General features: G+C 44.9%; 1 long non-coding RNA gene across 1 annotated transcript in view; it reads right to left on the bottom strand.

Moving 5' to 3' along the window:
* LOC138472363 (uncharacterized) overlaps positions 1-22,650 on the bottom strand; it is a 138,332-nt gene that overhangs the window by 84,071 nt on the left and 31,611 nt on the right. The gene's annotated exons all lie outside the window — the stretch shown is intronic.

Genomic DNA, 22,650 nt, shown 5'->3' with positions numbered 1-22,650 from the left:
TGAGGTATTTGGCAAGGTGTTGTATGCTCTAATCTCAACCAAAGAGTCTTGATTAGATTTGAGCTTTGATCTCCCATTCAAGGTTTCTTCCCAGTCTCTCTTCCACATTTTCATTTTGACTGCATTGGCATTTTTACACAAAATGTCCTCAGTTGTTCCCAGATCTTTCAATATATTTTGGCAAGCTGATCTCCATTCTTGTAATATCGGTTCACTTTGGCTCAGTAAGGTTTCTTTTATTGATATTGATATTGATATTTTATTTGTATCACGCTCATACACATGTGTTTCAGAGCGTGACAAGGCAAGGGAGGGTAACAAGGGAGAACAAAAACAAAGATCTTACTAGGTCCAGTGACATTGAGAACGCGAAGTGCAGGGAAGAGGGAAGTGCAAGGGGGAGGAGAGAGTTGGAAAGTGCCTTACATACTACTGAAAGACAACATAAAAGGTAGTCCAGCCAACAGGTGGCAAGTGCTAAATTTAAGGCACAGACAGTGGGTGTCTGATAAGTGCAGGGAAAAGGGAGGGGCTGTAGGGTTACAGAATACAGGGGAGAGGAGGAAACAAGGCAGAAGCAAAGAGGAAGGTCTTGAGGTGCTTCCGGAACCGGGGATGGTTCTCCTCATGTTTCAGAGCGGCAGGAAGGCAGTTCCAGAGGGAGGCCCCGGCCGAAGAAAGAGATCTACCCCTAGCACGTTTCTTTGAGAAACAATTGACCCTGAGGGAGTTGGAGGAGGAGGAGCGAGGAGCTTGAGAGGGAAGGTATTTGTGGAGGGAGAGTTGAAGGTATTTTGGACCAAGGCTCCAGAAAGCCTTGTGGACAATGCAAAGGGTCTTGAATGTAATCCTTGCAGCCACAGGGAGCCACTGGAGAGATTTCAGGGCAGGAGAGATACGATCCCAGGGCTTGAGGCCCAGGACAAGTCTAGCAGTCCTGTTCTGGATGAATTGCAAAGGGCGGAGAGTAGAGGCAGGTAGATTTAGAAAGAGTCTGTTACAGTAATCAAGCCTAGAGAGAACCAGGACTCAAGATACAGTGAGCTTCTGGGTGAAGCAGAGGAAAGGCAGAATACCTCTGAGGAGGTGCAGTTGGAAGTTTGACTTTTTGGAGACATCAGAGATGTGGGCAGAATAGGAAAGTGTGGAATCGAAGATGACCCCGAGGTTCTTCACCTCACAGGTAGGAGTCAGAGGAGGGCCAAGGGAGGCCGGTTGGAGAGTGAGATTAAAGGAGGGTGAAGGTGTGCCGATAAGGAGGATCTCAGTCTTACTGGCATTAAGGCAGTGATCGTTGGAGGCACACCACTCCTAAATAGCAGACAGGCAGTCATAGATGGGAGAAGGAGAAAAGATGGCTGAGGGAAGCCTGAAAATGAGTTGACTGTCATCCACATAGCACTGAAAGTTGGAGCAGAGAGAGGCGATGAGATGGGCAAGAGTTGCCAGGTATTGGTTGAAAAGCCAGGGAGAAAGGTCAGACCCCTGGGAAACACTGCAGGTAGAGAGGGAGAGAGAGGAAAGGAAGGACCCAAGTTGGACCTGGGAGGGTCGATCAGAGTGGAAAGAGGTCAGTCAGGCCAGAGCATGATTGGTGATACCCAGGTTATCCCGGGGACGGTTGAGCAGGATGGTATGGTTGACCTTGTTGAAGGCAGAAGAGAGATCAGGTAGGATGAGGACAGAAGGGATGCTACAGTCAAGGTTGAAGAGTAGGTCTTCACGGATGTGCAGGAGAGCAGTTTCCGTGCTTCTGGCAGCTCTAAAGCCAGACTGGTGATCATGGAGGCATTCAACAGAATCAGAGTGGAGGTTAAGCTGCGAGATGGCCAGCTTTTCCAAGAGTTTGCCCAGAAAAGATGTGATGGAAATCGGGCGATCGTTTGCCGGGCAGGAAGAGTCGGCTGTGGGTTTCTTTAGAAGGGGGTGCACAAGAGAGTGCTTCAGGGGGAGGGGAAAGCTCCTGAGGCGAAGGAGAGGTTGCAGAAATCAGCCAGGGCAGGAGCAAGGGTGTCAATGTGGTCCTTGATTGTTTTGGAGGAACAGGGAAAAACCTGTTTTGACGAGACTTTCATAGATCAGACTTGTCTACAAACCTCAGGGGAGAAAAGAGGAAAGGAAGAGAAGGAGGCTGGGCGGGACTGCAGGAGGGCCAGAGTTCACAGATGGAGAAGGGTGAAGAGGGGAGGGGACGAGAGGGTGAACAGGATGTCCTGGGTTTTAGCAATAAAGAGAGAGGCAAGGGCTGTGAAAAGGGCCTGGGAGGCGACAGGAGAGGTAGAGACGGCATCAGGTTTGGCCAGCTCCTTGCAGATTTTGAAGAGTTTGGCCGAGTTGTTAGATGCCGCAGAGACACGGGCTTGGATGTGGCAAGAATCTCAAAAGCCATAGTCTGGGGTTTTACTACACATTTCCTATATATGGAAATGGACTTCCAACCCACCCTAGCATACAGTGATATGAGACCTAATTCATACCTAATGGCATGCATCAAAGTCCTGTGTGATAAGTGCAATATCCTCCTCCAAAAGAAATCCTCTAATTTAAACCACACCGAGAAGGCTGTGTGATGGCATCATGAGTCTAAACACAGACAACAGATTCAAAGTTCAAAATAAAATTATGTATTAACTTAAATCTCAGGATGGGTGAAAGCCTAACATGCCCTATGCTAAGGTGGGATTTGCCTACTTGCACAAAACTATGGAAAGTCTGAGTCAGAAAGCTCAACTTAAAAGGCTGTCTGTGTCCAAAACCTATCCTTGCCCTCACAACTAAAGCTAAACAATTTGTAGGGATGCCAATAATCAAATAAATGGTGATCAAAACAAAGTTCAGAGCTTCTTCCAGCTCTTAGCTTCCTTTTCAGTCCCCCTTTCCCAAGCTCAAAAAAGGTCCACAAAAGTCGTGAGATTACTTTTCTCAAGTTCAAACAGTTCCACAAATCCTTGGAGTTCCCTTCCCCAAGTTCAAGACAACACAGTTCCACACAAAAAGGTCTTGAGGGCTCTGTCCTCAAGACAGCATTAAAGTTCATCAAGTCTTAAGGTTGGCTTCGCCAAGACTTTAACGTAACCGCTTTATACTTCACTCCAATCTTTGAATGTTCAACACAGCTCCATGTCACCTTCACACTCCTTCAGAATTGCATTAACAGTTCAGTTTACTCTGTTTTGCTTTATACATAGCCCCTAGGAGCGCCCCTGTGGTGGGTGATATTCCCCTGCACTTACCGGTCCTCAGCGTTCCTCTCCGGCTGCTATGTCACTCTGCTTCAACTTCAGTGAATAGCTTGCCGGTCACTGAGAGCCCCGCTCACACTTTGGGTACTTTTCTGTACACCCTGTCATCTGTGCTTTCCTACCGCGGACGTTGGCGGCGTCCTCTCTTCTTCCTCTGCAGCTACAGCTGCTCTCATGCGACCATGGAGGCTCCCACACCTGTGGAAATCTAGCGGGCCAGCTCGCTCTGGGCCACAAAGATCTTCTGGTCACCTGCGGGTGTCCTAGCTTCCTCTACGGTCCTACCACGGCTGCCTCTTCAAGCGGAGGGTCCCCTGCTAGTCTTTCCCACACAAGCCTCCATGTTGGTCATCGTCTTGCTGCTTTCTGCCTCTCCTTTTATACACCTGCAACCACTTGACAGGTTGCAGGAGGGAACGCGCTATTGGGCTTGCCTGACTGTAGTTAGAGGGACATGCCACCTTCAGAGTACTTTGCAGGCATCTTCCTCATCCCAGTACTAGAGTGGTGAAAGGAGTTACTAGTGTTCATTACTCCTAGTGGCTTCTTCCTAGTTCTGTCGTAGGTAAAGTATGGAAAAATGAGGGGAGATGTCGTGCAATAACCCATAAAAGCTGGGGAAGGGTTAGGTTGGTTCTCAGAGGGGAAATAGGAATACCATGTCTCATCTATCTTACCCTTAACCCCTCTCTTTTTTACCCTCTTTCTGGTGCTTCAAGATTGGTAATATCTCCTGGTGTCTTCTTGGTCAGTGGGACTGGGATAGTAATGCCCCATAACTGCCTCTGGGATAGAGGGTTCCTCCTGAAAACTATTGAGGGCTGAATAAAATAATGTCAAGGACACGTATCCATTACCCTTAAACTCAGATGTTTTAGAGGCAGTTAGAGATGCAGAAGTCTTTACCTAGTTGGATTTACGAGGCACATATCATCTGGTTCGTATTTGCAAAGCAGATGAATGGAAGACGGCCTTTCGCACTGCCTTAGAACATTTTGAATACAGGATGAGGCCATTTGGCCTATCTAACGCACCAGTAGTGTTCCAACGCTTCATCAATCATGTGTTCTCAGATACTCTTGTCCATTATGTAGTCGTGTACCTAGATGACATCCTGGTATATTCTAGTACACTGGAAGTCCACATAAAGCATGTATCGGAAGTGTTACGTAGACTCGAGCAAAACCATCTCTATGCCAAAGCTGAAAGTGTGCCTTTCATCAGTCCTGTATTCCATTTCTTGGTTTCATTCTTTAAGAAGACGGAACATCAATGGACCCTTCAAAAGTGAAAGCGATTCTCCACTGGAAGGAACCGTAAAGTAAAGGAAATTCAGTGATTCCTGGGTTTCCCAAATTTTTACTGTAAGTTCATTTCAAACTTTTCGGACAAGATCAAACCCCTCACGGAGTTGCTAAAGAAAGGAAAAAGGTTTGAGTGGGAGGAGGAACAACATGATGCCTTCAAGACCTAAAGAAGACTTTCACTTCTGCGCCTATCCTGAAACCTCCTGATCAAAATCGGCAGTTTATTCTTGAAACCGATGCTTCTCATACCGCCCGCAGAGCCGTGCTAAAACAACAGCATGATGGTGACTTTGAATACTCAGTTGCTTTCCTGTCCAAGACCCTGAGCACGTCTGAAATCAATTACACTGTTCTCAAAAAATAACTTTTGGCTATCAAACGTGCATGTCAGGAATGGAGACATTTGCTTCTTGGGTCCTCCTTTAAAATAGAGGTTAGGACGGATCATTGCAACCTTAGAGCCTTGGAACAAATGGTGTGCCATAATTGTCAACAAGCTAGATGGGCTTATTTTCTTTTCCCAGTTTCATATTTGCTTCATGTTTATCCCGGGTCATGAAAATATTCAAGCTGATGCCTTATCTTGCTCAGAAGCGTCTTTCAGAAGGAAAGATTGTTTCCTCGCCCCATCTTTTTGTTCTTTGTGTCCCACTTTATCAGGACAGTAAAGAAAGCTACTCTAGACCAGCTACCCTTGTTGCAGGAAAGCGTATCCACATATACTCTGACAACAGATCAAGATCTTCTATTCAGAGAGCACAGACTTTTTTTTATACCTACGGCCGCTTTGCAAACGCAAGCTTTAACAATGTGTCACGACACCAGGCAGCTGGACATTGGGGAGTCCGCAACACTACAGATCTCATTCTTAGACATTTTTGGTGGGCTACCGTGAGGGATGAAATAAAGGCATATCTGTCTGCCGGCTCTGCATGTTTACAGTCTAAAGTACCCCACCATCACCCCTTTGGTCTCCAGACGCAACCATCGTTGCCCTCACAACCTTGGGAAAACATCTCTACCGATTTTATTGTCGAATTACCTTCTTTGTCCAAGAACATCTCTATCATGGTAACTGTGGACAGATTGACCAAAATGGCTCATTTCCTTTCCTTGCCACAGGTGCCAACAGCTGCTCAGATGGCTAAATGTTTTCTGCATACCATATTCTGTTTACGTGGTCTTCCCGCAAAGAGAATTTCAGACAGAGGTACTCAATTCACATCTGCATTTTGGAGTCACTTATGCAAAACTTTGGGCATCCACAGGGTCTTGTCATCAGGATATCATCCCCAAACCAATGGCCAAACATAGAGGGGGAACCAGTCCCTTGAACAATATCTGCAATGTTTGTTTCAGCTGAATAAGAGGACAGGAGTGACTTGCTACCGTTTGCAGAATTTTCCTATAACAATTCACTGCACACCTCTACGGGAGTCAGTCCCTTCTTTTGTACATACGCCTTTCATTCCGTCTCTTTTCCTACGGTTCACCCAGGAATACAAAAGTTTCCTTCTCTCGACTCCATCATCAGGGACATACAAGCAGGTCATGCAACTGCCCTTTCAGCTTTGGAGGAATCCCGTTCTAGGATTAAGACACTAGCATACAAGAAAATAAGTCATAACTCTCTTTTTCTGTGGGAGATCAGGTATTGCTATCTTCCAAGTATTTACCACGAGGCTTAACACCTACCAAATTAGCTCCCAGTACTTTGGACCTTTTTACAGTGAAAGACCAAATCAGAAAGGTTGCTAATCGTCTGAAACTGCCGTCTTCAAGGACAAGGATCCACCCTGTATTTCATGTATCTGAGTTAAAGGCTCAAATGGTGGATCATTTTAGGAGACCAGGTCGCCATTCTTCTCCCCCGGGGGACACTCCACAAGGACCTGAGTTTGAAGTGGCAGCTATTTGTCATTCCCATTTCTATCATGGTAGACTACAGTACCTCACAGACTGGAAGGGTCATGGTCCTGCAGACCGTTCCTGGGAACCGGGTGTTGCAGTGCACTCACAGGAATTGTTGCACAAATTTCACAGACTACACCCTTGGAAACCCGGACCACGCGCCCCTCTGAGGGGGCATACTGTCAGGAGACGCTCCCGCTTTCTACCTGGTCCTTGTGGCACAGATGGAAGGGACATCATGTCAGTATTGTATTTCCCTCTCCAATATGGCACTCTGCAGCTCCATGGATACATTATGGCAGCAGCAGTATAGTCTGGAGAGAAGTTGCCTTGTATGCTATCTTGAACCTCTGTGTTCCTGCTTTGCTAATTCTACGATGCTACCTTAAGGGAACACTTCATCTCTGAAGGCGTTCCATTCTCCTCTGCTGCCTCTGGCATTATCTTCCCTTTGAACTTCACGGCACAGCTAGTATTACCGGTTCTCTGGTTTCAGACTATGGGCTTCATTACACGGATGGCGGTGAACCATGGCGCTATCAGCGCCATGGTTCATGCCGGTAAAACGCTGGCACCGCCTTGGTGGAAAGGGGAATTACCGCCCTATTCCAAGTTTGGCGGGGCGGTAATTCCCCCTTCCACCATTGCCCTTCCCCATTCCCATTTTTGCCCCATAGGGCTCTATGGGAATGGGGAAGGCGCTAATTACGGTACCGCAAATTGTGGTACCGTAATTAGCTCCCTGGTCCCTTTCGGGTTGGTTTTTAACGCCTGCAAAAAGCAGGCGTTAAATTCCCCAACCCGCAAAGGGACCTCGTAGTAAGGCAGTAAGGATTTACCAATACCGGTAAAATACTGGTACCGGTAAACCCTTACCGCCATCCGTGTAATGAGGACCTATGTGTCTTAGAGACACCTCTCCAGTTTCATCCTATTTTTCTGTACAATTGCCTCTCTTGTGTCTCTCGATTTGCGCCCTCTTGCCTGTTTCCCCTCACTCGAGCTTTGTATTGGACCACAGAACTCCAGCAAGTCAGCCGCTCCTCTTCAGCCATCATAACGGAGTACCCACCATCTACATACTTCTTCGACTGTAACACCATATCAGCAAGGGTTTTTTTGTTCCTAGAAAGGTCTTTCCCTGCTGACATTCCAGGCTCCTCTCGAGTTCCTTGTTGCCTTCAGGGTCTCGAGCTCTGTCTGGGCTGTTAGCACACTCTGCAAGCTGAACTCAGAAGGACAGGTCAGTGCCTACTTACATTTGACACCATCGCATCAAGACCGGATTCCCATTCATGTATTTGATTAAATGTGGACAAGTTTTTATCTTTCTGTAATACTGTCTTAACAGTTCCTCACTCATAAAGCTTCTTTATTCAGTTAATGTGACTTTTGAGAGAAGTAGATTCTTACCTCATTCATTTGAATGCAGAAGTTTGAGCTCTCCTTTCTTTGGTGTCCAGTCAAAGGATCGAATTCAATGTTTGGAATTACAATAGTTTTGAAACAAAAGGACCGAAAAAAAAGGTTGAATGCCTTTTTTTAAATGTATTTTTATTTTTTGGATCCCGTATAGGAAAAAAAATCGTTTTTACAACAAAAACAGGGGCTTGGGGGGAGGACCTCCCCAAACCTCCACCCCCCCCAAAAAAACATTCAACCTTTTTTTTCGATCCTTTTGACTCGAATATATTGCATTTGAATCAATTGCAGTCGACCCTTTAACCTACAACCCCTTTATTTTATATGGTGGCTATACTGCTTATTGTATCTGCTGTGGTAGCCACCGGTTTACTGAAACCCTCGCTGGAGGTCCATCCAGAGTGTAGAATGACTCGTTATTTGGTGGAAGATTTATTATTTTTAAAGGCTCAGTGCAAGTCCCTTTACTATCATACAGTTCCTTCGCAGCTATGACAGTAATGTCAGGGAATTTAGTATTTTGAAAATGAATTACCACTCTGTTTTGATGATTTTCAGACAGGTAAAAAATACCGCTTGAACAGCCATAATTGGCTCTTCCTTTGGATTTCATTGAGCAGTGAGTTTGGGTCCAGAGGACCTGCTCCACACATCTATCAAAAGTGAAAGCCTTTGAAGTAAATCGTCCTCCAGTAACTAAGGTGTGCCCCTGAAGAGCCATGGTTATTAACGGATGGGTGAGTCTATGTTGCCCTATTTTGATTTCTACGTCAGTAACTCCATCTACTGGAATCTCCTTTCCATCAGAAATGTGCAGTTGCCAAGTGAGAGGTTTGAGGATAATACAATGATTTTGCTCTATTTCTTGGTTCAGATTATCGCAGATTTTTCAAGATATCAAGATCGCCTTTGAGTGCCAATAAGTCACACTGTCCCTGAACTTAGATTTGTGTGAACAACCTTTAAACTTTTCTTTCCAGATTACACAGAAAATGTGAATTAGTTTCCAATTCTGAATGTCATCCTCATCATCATCAAGTTTATTCGGATTTGCATATAAAAAAAACAATCCATAAAACCATTACAAAATACATACAATTATGACACCATAAAGACATACCATTTTAGCACCACAATGGGAACAATGAGCAGAGAGGAATAATCAATCAAATTCCTTAATCAGTATATTAAAAATAATTCTTGGTCAGGACAATATATCAATCAGTTGTTTCCTGTGACAAAGTGCTATCTTTTAAGTATGAAAGTAGCAACCAGCCCACTCGAGGTGACCTCGCCCATAGGAGATGGTTAGGGCGGGCCTATATTGCACGACACCCAATTCCCTTAGGAGTGGTCGTATAAGCAAGTTTCTTGCCTTAGCATATGCAGGACAAAATAAAATCAATCTAATGTGCCAGGTCCTCATATGAGGCTTTGTAAATTGGGCAGGATTTATCTGCCCCCCCCTTGATGGTCATCAGGCCTTCACTTTTTGGCTTTATAATTTCTCTGCTTTCTCTATCCAGGTGTACAGACTCATGAAAACAAACAGTCCATCGGTTAATTTCTCCCTTGGAGAGAACACTACTGGGTGGGTACAGATGTGTGCAATTTACTGTCTCCCCAGCCCCCCAGCTGTTCCCTGATATGAGCAAACCATGGGATCTTGGCACATGTGTCATTGACTATCAAGAAGGTAATAAGTTCATGGGTGATTGTCGCCCTACTATTACCCCATAGCCTGAGCCAGTGTAATACTGGTTGCAGGGAAATCATGTCACTGATAGGTGTGCAGTCCAATTCCATTAAAGCTCCAATGTTTTCCACAAATTGGTTCTCCAGGGTCTGGATCGCATTGACACCAGAATAACCCCACAGCTTCATCCCAAATGTGGCTACCGAAGCTGCTTTTCCCTTGTACAGTTGAAGCAAGGGGGTTATCGGTTTTGCTTTAAACAAGGACATTGCCCTAGAGACCCACCCAGAGCCTGCTTGAACTGCAGGGCTTCTTTATTAACGTGGCCATAGCGCCCATATTGGCGGAAAATCTAACGCCCAAAGAATCAAAGTGGTCCACCCTGGGGATAACAATGGTCCTACAGTGCATGGCCCTGAAAATGACCCTTCGTTTCCTCTTCCAGCAGAACACCACCGCCGACTTGGCAGCGTTTACCACCAAGTCCAGGCGCTCCATAATGGTGGCATATTCCGTTATAAGTATCTGCAGAGCCCTTGGGGTCTGGGCCATCAGAACAGAATCGTCCGCATACACCACGACTGGTAGGGGCCGGCCATCCAGTTTTGGGACGTCAGGGGAAGACCCTAGTAGGTGCTTGTAATGACCGTTTATATATAAACAGAATAGGAGAGGCGCCCGCACACATCCCTGGCCCACACCCAATTCGACTTTGAAGGAGCTTGTGCAGCGCCCACCAACACTGCTCCTTACACAGTTAACATGCAACCTTGCCGTAAGATCCACCAGTGCCCCCAGGCAGTCCATGGACCTGAGCATGTCCCACAGCTTTGCACGGTTGACTTTGTCAAACACCGTGCTCACGCCCATGAATGCCAAGTATATGGACTCCTCCCTCGGAGAGATTAAATGTCTATTCTGCTGTACCTAGCCCTGGTCTGAAGCCTAACTGGACCTGGGAGAGAACACCACTACTCGCAACCCAGTCGGGCTATCATAGCTCTGCCCAATATTTTGAAGATTGAGTCCAAAAGTGAAATGGGTCTCTATGAGGCAGGGAAGCCCGGGATCCCTTATTTTAGGTAGGCTGGATTACCACCATGGACCATAAGGGTGCCCCCCCACACATATATAGCGTTAAACCCTTGGGTGAGCACTGGTGCCCAAAGGTCTGGCTCCATAACAAATAGGTCTGCCGGGATCCTATCCGGAGCAGGATTACATCGCTGGCAGCCAATGACATTCTTTATTTCCTCCACTGAGAACACAATTCTATCCTCGGTGTCCATGTATCGTTCTCATGTTTGGAGTTTCATGAACTTGACCTTGGGCTGCCACTTTGTGGGCATTTTCCTCAAGCTCATGTTCAGGTGAGTTGTTTAACGACTAACTGTAGGAATAAAACTGCATTTCAAAGTGACAAATGGAACAGGGATATCCCCACTTCCTCATGTTTCAGGTCACTGCCCCTGGAGTGTGATGCCTAGAAAGGTCTGGAGATGAAGGGATACCCTCTTGTTTTGGTCTCTCGATCATGGGTATTTCATTTTCTTCTTTCAGGATTAGTATCTAGTAGGTTCTTGACTTAGTTCATTCATTTCTTTTAAAGTAATTGTTACACTTCTTTTAGCTCTGGTTTGTTGTTCCATGGGAGGTGGTTATCCATCTCTGAAAGAGAAAACACTTGCTTTAAAACCCCACAGTGTTCTCTTCTTTCTCAAATGTTATTGGCAAATTGTTCACTTCACTGTGCTTCACTTTTTTGTTTTTAAGTCAAGGAATGAAGAGGGGTTACAATTTACGTTTATTGGCAATTTTTCAGCAGGATGTAAAAGGAACTTCCTCTGACACATGGCAGGCCTTACCTACCCACCACATCCCTCTTTTTATCATATATTTTAATTTGGAATATTTTCCACTTGTCATTGTCCACCATGGCATGTTGATTCAGTGTGGACACTGTTTCTGTCAACAGTATAATCAGGATGTGTGACCAATCCAAATTGAAATGATAGAACAAAACCTTGGACATGAAATACCTTTAATATATGTTCTTTTAATAAGGAATGTATGTGATATGTTTGGTTCTTGACTGGATGAATGATTGTTTGATAGGGCTCTCCAGTTTATATCAAATGACCCTATTGAATTGTTGTTTTGTGCTTTGATCTATGTACTAGATTCATTGATTTATGTTCAAATATAAATTTGATAATTCAGAATACATTATTTTTAAATGTTACTTTGGAAAGTCCCCTTCTTTGGAAATATTATGGATGACCATGAATCTCCTATGCATTTGGCTGAGGCTGCTTTTTTGTACATATTCTGCTATGCTATGGTAAAGTTGCACTCCTCCAGAAGGAGCTTTCTTGTAGCCAACGCAGCACCAGTGAGACTACCCTGAGATGAGACAGAGATCTAGGACCTAACTGAAGCTCGCAGTTTGACCTGCAACCTGGACCTTTGGAAAACCACACTACCTGCACTCTGGGAAGAACGAGGGGAACAATAGTATCGCTATCGCTGTCCCCATTCGTTACCATGCTACCCAGTCGAATGGGTACTTGGATTAGGGGCTCTATATCACTACTGGTTGTCTGGATCACCCCTAACTTCATCAAAAATATGGGAGGATATTGTGTGTTTTAGGTTTATTAATCTTACTGCCATGGGGGAAGTCCCCTTTCTTGACATTGCTCATGAAGGGCACTGGACATCAGACCCCTTGCGGAGTCCATGCTCACTTCCAATGTGCAGAAATCAAATAAAACATGTTGGGGCTTCTAAAGTTGAATGCACTGTCTTTTATTTTGGCTGCCTAAGCAGTAGGCACAGCCTGTATAAAATCTAACCACTGTGATGAAATGACTACTGCTCTGCAGGGGGACAGAGATGAGTAGTGGCAAAACCACCTACTCATTCCCACTCTGAGAATGATGACTTTGAGAATAAAGGGGCACTCTAGTTGAAGACAGGGGTGCAGGCAAATGATCTGAGCAGCAAATGTCAATGTTCAAGGATGTGTCCTTTAGAAAGCAAAGAAGGGGGCTTAGAAAAGTCTCCAAATACCTTAGGTATCTTGTAGTTGGGGCTTGACAACATTGAGCCAGTATTTTTTGATCTTTTACTGGGTCAAGTCGGCATCAAAGCGTTTCAAATCAGTTTTTCCCAGTAGATTGTGGGAGTCAAGACAAGTCAAGTAAGTTCGAAGCTGTCCAACGGTGTGGCGCAGTCTCTGCAGTGGTAATCGACTTGAATGGCCAAAGCACAGGCAAGCACGTGTGAAGTCTGCATCTCAAATCAGTCGAGTCACGTTGAGGAGGTTCACTGGCGAGTTGTGGTGTTTCAGTGGGTAATGTCCCGAAGGTGCTGGAGCGCAGGCAGGTAATGGGTCAAGTCAGTGGCGTGGCAGCTCAACATCAGATGTCAAAAGCAGCTCCTGTTGCTTCCTGCAGCTCCAAAAGTGCCCTAAAGAGGGAAAACATAATCAAGAGCTTCTCCTTGACTTCTGGGTTCTGGATAGACCCATTACAGGATTTCCACTGGCCAGGTCAGTCCTTTCTTTCTGCACCTCCCAGCCAGGAGGAGTGTTGTCGAGCACACTTGGAGGGTTCTGCCACCTTCAATGGGCAGGGTTGTGGCACCAATAGCTCAGTTTTACTAAGCCTGGTCTATCCAGCTGGTCACCCCAAATGTGATGGGTAGGTACCAGAGCTTGCCTCTGACTTGGAACCTTCTTTCTTCACATATAAGGCAGGGGACTTTGGATTCTGGATAGACCCATTACAGGATTTCCACTGGCCAGGTCAGTCCTTTCTTTCTGCACCTCCCAGCCAGGAGGAGTGTTGTCGAGCACACTTGTAGGGTTCTGCCACCTTCAATGGGCAGGGTTGTGGCACCAATACCTCAGTTTTACTAAGCCTGGTCTATCCAGCTGGTCACCCCAAATGTGATGGGTAGGTACCAGAGCTTGCCTCTGACTTGGAACCTTCTTTCTTCACATATAAGGCAGGGGACTTTGGAATATACTGTATTCGCAACAGAGTTCCAGTGAATGCTTCTTTTACCTGTGAGTGTGGAGGACTTTTTTTAAAATGGGATCATATATCCTAGAGGAGATATGTGACAAATACGTCCTTTTAAAACTAAAGACCACCAATAAATCCAAATCTTGGTTTGGACCAGCGTTGGCCTTAATGCGCAAACAGGTGCGACCGGAAAATAAACTGTGGAGGGCCACCAAACTGGATAGTGACACAGTGAAGGCGAAAGGAATTCTAAAATTGTATAAAATAGCCTTATTCGTGACAAAACAAGAGTTCCTTCATAAGGAAATCGAAAAGGCAGGGAACCAAGCAAGGGCGCTGTTTGACGTAGTATCCAGGTTTAGGAACTCAATGTGCATGGCAGTGCCTATCGTTCCTTCGCAGGCACAAGCTAATAAGTTTTACAATTTCTTTGAAGAAAAGATTGTGGACATTCAAGAAAGTATTGCCAAAGCGAGGGTCCTTGAAAAATGGGAGCAGCCCATAAAAGAGAAGGACACAGAAGAAATGGAGGAATAAAAAGAGGGCTATCACTTCCAATGTGTGAAGAAGGAATTTGTCCATTCTCTGATACTCCAACTAAAGCCAACTAATGATCTGACATTCCCGATACCGGCAGGTACGGCTAAGCGCTTGCCGGCTAATATCACCCCTTTCATAACAGTTTTTGTAAATAAATCATTACTCGAGGGCCAGGTTCCAATTGCCCTGAAGAGGGCACTGGTGAAACCTTTGTTAAACAACCTACCCTAGATCCAACAGTTTTAAAAAATGAATGCCCTGCAGCTAACCTGTGCTGGCCCACCAAAATTCTGGAAAAAAAGGTATGTGTTCAATTTCAGGCTTTTGTGGACAGCAAGGGATTACTGGATGAACTCCAGTCCAGTTTTCAAACCCAAACATGGGACAGAGACCACACTGTTGGCTGTCCAGGATGATCTGCTGGAGGCCGCGGATTGAGGAGGATCCACAGTATTGCTGATGCTGGATTTTTCCGCTGCCTCCGATACGGTGGATCATCAGATCATGCTCCAACATATATAAGAAATTGGGAAAGCATTAAAACCAGTGGTGGAATGGTTTAGCTCCTTCCGGAAGGACAGGACCCAACGGATGACCTTGGGGGGCTTTCTCTCTTAGATATTGTGGTTAAGGTGTAGAGTCCCACAAGGCTCATCAGTTTCTCCATTGATCTTTAACATGTATATTCACCCGGTACTTAATATACTGAGGAGGCATGGGTTAAGGTTTCATTCCTATGCCGACGATACCCACATTTACATCGAGACAGAGAATATTGAAGATGCAGTTCAGAAGATTAATCAATGCATGGGGGAGATTAAGAGATGGATGGCATGTAACCATCTGCAGCTTAATGCATCAAAATCCGAGTTAATATTGTTTGGGCCAAAAGGAAAAATGGCTGTATGTGGACAAATGCCACCTCCCTTGATTTTAGGTGAGGAACTTCAGTATTCAAAACAAGTCCAAAACCGTGGTTGTATTTGGCAGGAAAACCTGGCCAGTGAAGCCCAGGTAAGTGCCAAGGTGAAGGCAGTGCACTATTCACTGCGCATGCTGAGGAATGTGCTTTCATTTGTTCTGAGGGAAGACCATGCAGTGGTGATAGGGGCAATGACCAACTTGCATCTTGACTATTGTAATAGTCTGATGGCGGGGATCCCAGCAAACCAGATTATTAGACTACAGAGGGCCCAGAATGCGGCGATTAGGTTGATCGGTCATCTTGTGAAGAGGGACCATGTCTCGGCCTTATGTAGATCTCTATATTGGTTAATGGTGGAAGACTGAATCAAATTCAAAGTGGCCTGTTTAATGTACAGAAGCATTAATGGACTTGCACCGGTACCTTACTGCTAGGGTGTGTCGCCTATCATCCAACAAGAGATCTCTGTTCGGGAGATAACGGTCAAACGGGTATCCAGGGGTACAGGAGGTTTTCCGTGTTTGGCCCAAAATTGTGGAATCAGTTACCACTGGAAATCCGAGCATGCAAGACCATGGAATTGTTCAGAAAGCTGTTAAAAATGTTCTTATTTAAATGAGCTAGTCAGTAACAGATCACATGTAGTGCTTATACACCCTATTCCTGTTGGATAGTTATCATCTGCGTCCGAATGCAGTTAAGTCTGTTTGGTGCGCATAAGAAATCTTCAAAAAAATCAAAATTATTCTTCTGACAGTCCAAAGATGAATCAATTAAGGACAGGATATCCTGCCCTTATAAAAGCAAAATGCTACAGTGGGTTGTTCTAAAGCAAGCTTGTTGTCAGGGGTCCAACCAGGGTGCTGTAACAACTGCCTTTTGCCTTCTGATGTCATACTAACAGTGCTATGTCTACAGGCAGAGGGGAAGGAAAATAATAATAATAATAATAATAATAGGAGCCCAAGCAGAATCAAAGATTTAGAAACCCCTCTCTTGACCTACACCTGTCATGTGGCTATTCCAGCCCTACCCCTTTCCAGTGTCTTCCTACTTCAAAACGACTCAGGTGATCAGCACCCTGTTGTGAAAGTTGCTTTGTTATGTCAGGACTGTCTTCGAAGTACCGTTGCCTGGAGTCCTCCCAGGGAGGGTGCCATGCCCTGAAGGATGGTGTCACCTTTCTCTGGGTGGGGGAGGTCAAAATAGCAGATTTCTCGGGCAGGGTCCCACATGGTTGTTTTGGAGAAACCCAGAACAGTCAGCTGCTACACATCATCCCTGTCAAGACTAGAGCATGGCTCATCAAGCAGACTCTGATATGGCATCTAAACTATGTGGCTGTATAATTGCATGATTCTAGTACCCACCATGCCAATCAGGTTAAACAAGAATTGGCTTTCGTGGATCGCTCCTTTGCAACTACTTCTGTGATTGCAGATGCTACAAGTAAATTAGAAGCCATCAATAAGTACATTTATGAATTTAAGAACGTTAACCTCAGGAAGAAATTGACTAAACTTAAGAAAGATATTTCCAATTTTTCAAAGGAAAATGCATACCCTTACGTAGTATCAGGTTATTGACCACCTCCCTTTAATTCTAACTTTAGTCAACCATCAAGATATCAGGAGGGTCCTCGATCAAAGTGGGTGACATTTTCGGATACCTCTAGTTCATCTAACAAGGAATCTGAACAATCAGAGGAGCAAGAGGCTTGCATTAAGAGTGGAGTGTCAAGAAAAGGTGGACTCTTTGGAAGAGAGTCAACTGAAATTAAAACAACAAGTGAGATACAACAACGTCTGTGCAGAGCAGTCACTATTTTAATTAATTCTTGATTTCATTGTTTAGAAAAAAAAACAATTTTTACAAGATTTCTCCTTGAAAGTTCATCTCTCGGGATAAAAGTAAAGAAAAAGTTCTGATTGTGCCAGCCTCTCCAGTTTAAAGAAGTAGAAAAAGCGAGGAGAGAGGGAGGTTTAGTCACCTCAAATTGTGAGGTCTGTTTGATCAGGTTCTGGACGTTTAAGTAAACCAAGACTTTCGTAGAAGTCTGTCACCGCTATGGTCCATCTGGTGTTTCTCCACTCATCAACTTGTTCCATCTATCCTCTTCCTCCATGTACCAGGCATTGCCAATTACGGGTCTCAAGTAGAGGGTGCGGACCTCATCCACCCCACTACAGGTGAGGAGCAGATGTTTGAGTGTTTCAGTTGCATTTGGTTGGTTGCAGAATCTGCAGAGGCTGGTCTTTGCTTGTTTTCGCCTGAATAATATCTCATTTGTATATAGAATATTCAGGCGGATTCGCAAAAAATGTTCGCAAAGTTTCCTAGATGGGCACTTCAGTAGGTAGGCTCTGGTTCTGTTGACTTTTGCCGGGTTGTCCGGCCCGTTCTTCATAGATTTTACTAGTTGGGCTTCGTCTAGAGTTTTTATCCAGTCTCTCTCTATCAGTCGCCTTTTTACTTTTCCTGGGTTATGGATCAGGTCTTCCTGGGTACATCCTGCCCATTCAAGGCGTTTGTTTTTTTCCTCCCATCGCTGAAGCATCTTACACGTTCCTGCCCTGAGTTCTTGCTCTATTGCCTTAAGTATCAGTGGTGGATTTGGCAAGAGTATGTTTCGATAGAGCAATAGTTTGTTCCGAGTTTAGAGATTGGAGTGTTAGTTCTTTTCTGATTACAACAACTGGTGTATATTGTGGTAGACTTAATACTTTACGCCAGTATAGCCCTTTGGCTTTCTGCCAGAAAGACGTTGGAATATAAGGCATAGATTCCGCACCGTAGGTTAGTGTAGGGATGACTTTCATCCTATAGAATGTCAAGAGAGGAACTATGGAAAAACGGCCGTATTTCTTGGACAATATTTTGGTCTGCATTGTTAAAAGGCATAGTTTTTTCAGAATAATGTTGCACATTGGTGTTTCTTTTGTGTTTTTGCTTAGTGTGACTCCAAGGTATCTGAACTCGTCAACGGTTTCCAGAATCTCCTCTCCTACCTTCCAGGCAAATTTGATTCTTTTGCTCGTGCCTTTTCCCAAGATCAAGACTTTGGTTTTTTTTTGGTTCATTTGTAAATGTTTGGCTTGAAGGTAAGAGTCAAGGTTTGTTAGTTGTCTTTGCAAACCTATTGGTGTTTGGGCCATCAGAACAATATCGTCTGCATACAACATTCTTTGTATTTTCTCTTCACCCATTCTTGGAGGAAATGCGCGTACTTTGGTCTCTTGGTCTTTATAGTCTGCAATGTAAGCGTTATAGAGTGCCGGAGCAAGAGGACATCCTTGCTTCACTCCACGACCAGTTTTGATCCATGATGACAGTAGGCCCTGCTGGTTCAACCGTACACATATCGATGTGCCATTGTACAGTTCCTTGATGGGATTAAGGATTTCCAGAGGGCAACTGTGGTTTTCTAATTTTTCCCACAGAAGCGTTCTGTCCACACAATCAAAGGCTTTTGTTAGATCAATGAACGCCATGTAAATTTTAGGATGGCCCTCGCTGATTTTGGCCTTCAAGGTGCTTATGGCTAGGATGTTGGCGGACGTTCCAAGATTTTTTACGAAGCCTGCTTGTAATGGATCAATCATGTTGCCAGAGGTTGCCCAGCCTTGGAAACTTTCCAGAATGAATGAAGCAAAACGTTTCACGATTGAATCTAACAGTGATATAGGTCGATAGTTGCTTGGGTTGTCTCTCCCACCTTTTTTAAAAATTGGCATGACTATCGCCTTCTTCAATGATAGAGGGATGGTTGTCAATGTGTTACAGTTCTTGAACACTTCTCCGACGAACTGAGACCAACTTTCCGCCTTCTGCTTAAGATCGAAGTTGGTGATGCCGTCAGGGCCGGCAGCTCGTGAGCCATTGAGTTTTTTTATTTTAGTGGTGATGGTTTCTTGATCCGTCGGGATCTTCCATTCTACTTTTGTTGTAGCGGATGGCAATGTCAAGGGTTTCCTGGGCGCTTTGTAAAGTTGCTCAAAATGTGTAATCCAACTCAGTTCCCCAACTGCGTTGGTGAGAGGCAGGTTGTCACCCTTCAGTTTGGTGTTGATAAGCGACCAAAACTCCTTCATTTTCTTGCTGCAGATTGTACGCAGCATCGTTTCAGCGTCGTCTTGATTTCTCTGTTCCTTGCTCACTCTCAACCACAGTTGGCATTCTTTTGTTGCTTTGTTTGATTCGTCAATGAGGGTTACAAGGCCAGATTTGTTTGCTTTTCTTTTTAGTTTTCTGACAGGCTTCCTTCTTTCCACCAGTTGTTTGTTAAAAACATGTATTGTCGGAGTTGGTTGTAAGGCACTCTTTTTTGCAGTGCTTTTAAAGACTGCCAGGGCTGAGGAGTAGTCTGTCGTGTTCTCAGAGTTTAGTTTGGCCCGGGTCGTGTGTGCTGCATATTCTTTTGTCAATGCGTTGATTGCAGCGACCGAGAACCGAATTCCTATACCCTGAGAATCTGATTCCAGGGAGGAGTTCATTGTCTGTTTTTCCTTAGTGTTTGTGCGCCACTCATATAGCAGTAAGTTATGGTCACTGTTTACTGTTCTCCTTACTTTGAATGAACCATGGTATTTTAGGAAACTTCTGGACACTAAGATGTAGTCAATAACCGCCCCTTCGCCATTTCTTTGCCATGTTGGAATATGGTTCCGCTTTGTATCACTTGTGAGATGCAGGTTATGCAGGTCTCTGGATTCCATGAGTTTGGACCAGAGTGCGGCTCTGCCTTGCGAGTTTGTCTGACCGACAAGTACGTCAGCGTTCAGGTCTCCTGCAATCACTATATGTTTTACTTCCTCCTCGATTAGGGTTGAGTCAATTGTTCATTCCAGCTCCATCAAGAATTTTTCATTCGATATACGCAGCGGGTTCCAATAAATGTTATGAACAGGATCTTCTCGTGGGTCTCTTTTTTGGTGCCAGAAGATGGAACGGACCAGTTGATGATGGATGCCAGGATAAATTCAGTTCTTTTAGTAACCTTGTTCAGCGTTGGTGTACTTTCTGATTTGATCGTTGTTATTATTCCTGATCGAGGTCTTCCTCTGGGACTTTTGTGAGCCGGGGAGTGAGCCAGCTCAAATCCATCCAGGGGGGGTTTATGAATAAGCCACGTCTCTTGGAGACATATTACTTTGAAACTGGATAGGGACACGTCAGATTTTGTAGTTAAGTGAGAGAATCCCCTCGTGTTCCACAAGGCCAATTTCACTGTCGATATTAAGTCCGATCCCAGCGGCGTGTCCCCAGGCTTCCAGTATCCTTGTATGGTGGCTATTTTGTTCTCAGCCTATTGACTTGTTTATTGAACCAGTCACTGTTTTCGTTTGGGGTAGTGGACGATTGCTCTCGAAAGCTCCACCCTTTCTTACCATTATCGTCCGATCCACTTTCAGCCATGTGGTAAGTTCTTTTTTGAGCAGTTTTGTCCGCTAGCCCTTCTTTCCTGTGGTATCTGTCCACTGGGTAATGTAGCTTTGTTTTTGTCTGGTCTCGTGGCTGTATTTGCGCATTGGTCATCCATGTTTCCTTTGCTGCTTTTTCCCCTGCTGCTCCCCGAGGCAGATTTACTCTCTCTGATGGTCTTTGGGGTTGCCTTTGGCGGGAGCATCCAGGTCTCGGTGAAAGAGAATCCCGCTGGCCCCTGGGGCTTCTTCCTTTCCGCACAGGTCGGGTGCTTCGGGAAGCAAACTCTCGGGTTGCTTTATCCACAAGTTTAGGCGTCGCGTTGGTTGCTAGGCTAAGGTCTAACCCTCCTTAAGTCATCTTTTGTGCTCCATAGTCATTTTTGCGCTTTACTTGAGTTGACGTGTAGGTAGGAGCTGTCTTTTCTTCCATTTGGGTTTGGTTCCAGGATTTTGATGATATCTAGCGACGAAGATTGAAGGGGCTTGATTTGGTAAAAAATCTTTATCGCTTTGTAGTTCAAAGTCCAGTTATCCCGTTCTTCTCGACATCTTTGCAGCTTAAATGTGCGCGTTGGTATGGATTTTGTACTCCTGTTCTGTTTGTTTACCCGGGACTTATCTTTTCGATGATACAGGGCAGAATTTTCTTTTAAGTCGTGAACCCTTGACCTATAATGTATTTTTGATTTCATGGATCCGCGACTATAATCCACCCCTCCAATAGGGCGAGGGTTGAGGTCTTCGTCTTTTTCCTCTTTATTCTTACGGACCTCACAACCGCTGTGTTTCCCTTTGTTGTAGGCCTGGGGTGAGAGTCGTTCTTGGCCTGATGCTGAGTGTCTTCACTTTAGGCCTTTAGGCTGGGTCGATTCTGGTCCTTCTTGGGTACTTTTAAGCTTAGTGTCTTTGCCTTGGATCCGCTGTGATTGTGGTGAATAACTGATGTCAGCAAAAAGCACTCTCTTGTTTCCCTAAGGCGTCTGGCAAGGATCTGCAGGTTCCCATTTTGTCCTTTTTTGCTGCAGAGCTTCTGGGATCTCAGATTCAGAGTCTTCGACTGTATATAGACTCAAGTTCTTTAAGTCAATTGACTCGTATGATTGTTCTCTGACTGCTTGCTCCTCTTCTCCCAGCTCACTCTGAGTCGGAGTAAGCGGGATCTGATAGCTGGTGTCCTTAGACTTGTTATTATCTTTTAAGTTTGCTCTAGGTAGTTTTTTCCTAGTCACTGATTTGTCACTCACGTCCTTTGTTATTGTGTTTTTCCTTGAGAAGATCTTTTTCTTAGACTCCTTTTGGGTTGAGCCTTCATGGGAAAAAATGTCAAATGTAGGGTAAATGTGGTCTGCCGTGAAAGTGAAGATTGTTGGATTTGTTTTCTGCTCTGAACTTGCTTTTGCGTTCTGTATAGAGTCAGATTTTCTTCCTTTCTGGCTAGGGTTTAGTTGGTTCCCGCCAAGATCATTTATCTGTGGTGACACTGGTGCAGAAGTGATGAGTGAGTGCACATCTTCTTTTTGGGACTTGAGTGGTGGTGCTGGCATAGATGGTAAGGCAGTGTTTGTTGCTTTCAGCACCTCACTGGGTGTGCCACCCCTTGTGGCATCTGTTTGAGTTTGTAATGATCTTGTAGCTTTAGCCTCAGACTTTCTGGTGTTGGGTTCCTTGCTTTGTTTCTCCCCGCTAAGGTTTCTGTCTGCGTTAGTTTGCTGCTCCCAGTGGGGGTTTCCGAGCTTGGCTGTCACGAATCCCTCTATAAAAATTAATTTTGTATGCATCATAGCTATGAGCGTATTCTGATCTATCGAGTCGTTGAGGGATTCGTACAGTTTTCCGAAAGGTGCCAGCGCAATTGTCACTGTTGAGAGAATGGTCATCGGGTCTAATTTCTTTTGGGGGGAGTCACGCAATTGTTTATTGAAGATCTCACTCATCCGTCTATTTAATATAGGAGAGGTTCCCCTCAGGTCTCTGCTGCTTGATGTTTTGTCAGCATTATGTCTCTTTTCCATGACTTCAGGTAAGGGCGGACTGGTGAATGTTTGTGTGAAAGCAAGCTGCTTTTTCGGAGTTGTGTAGGTTCTTAATTGTTTCTCTCTCAAAGTCCTCTCTTTTTCATTGGGTAGACCTCTGCGGTCGCTCAGAGGATTTCT

The sequence above is a fragment of the Ambystoma mexicanum genome, chromosome 8 (assembly GCF_040938575.1).
Source record: "Ambystoma mexicanum isolate Mex_15411 chromosome 8, UKY_AmexF1_1, whole genome shotgun sequence".
NCBI classification, from domain to species: Eukaryota; Metazoa; Chordata; class Amphibia; order Caudata; family Ambystomatidae; genus Ambystoma; species Ambystoma mexicanum.
This window is presented reverse-complemented; position numbering and strand designations above follow the sequence as displayed.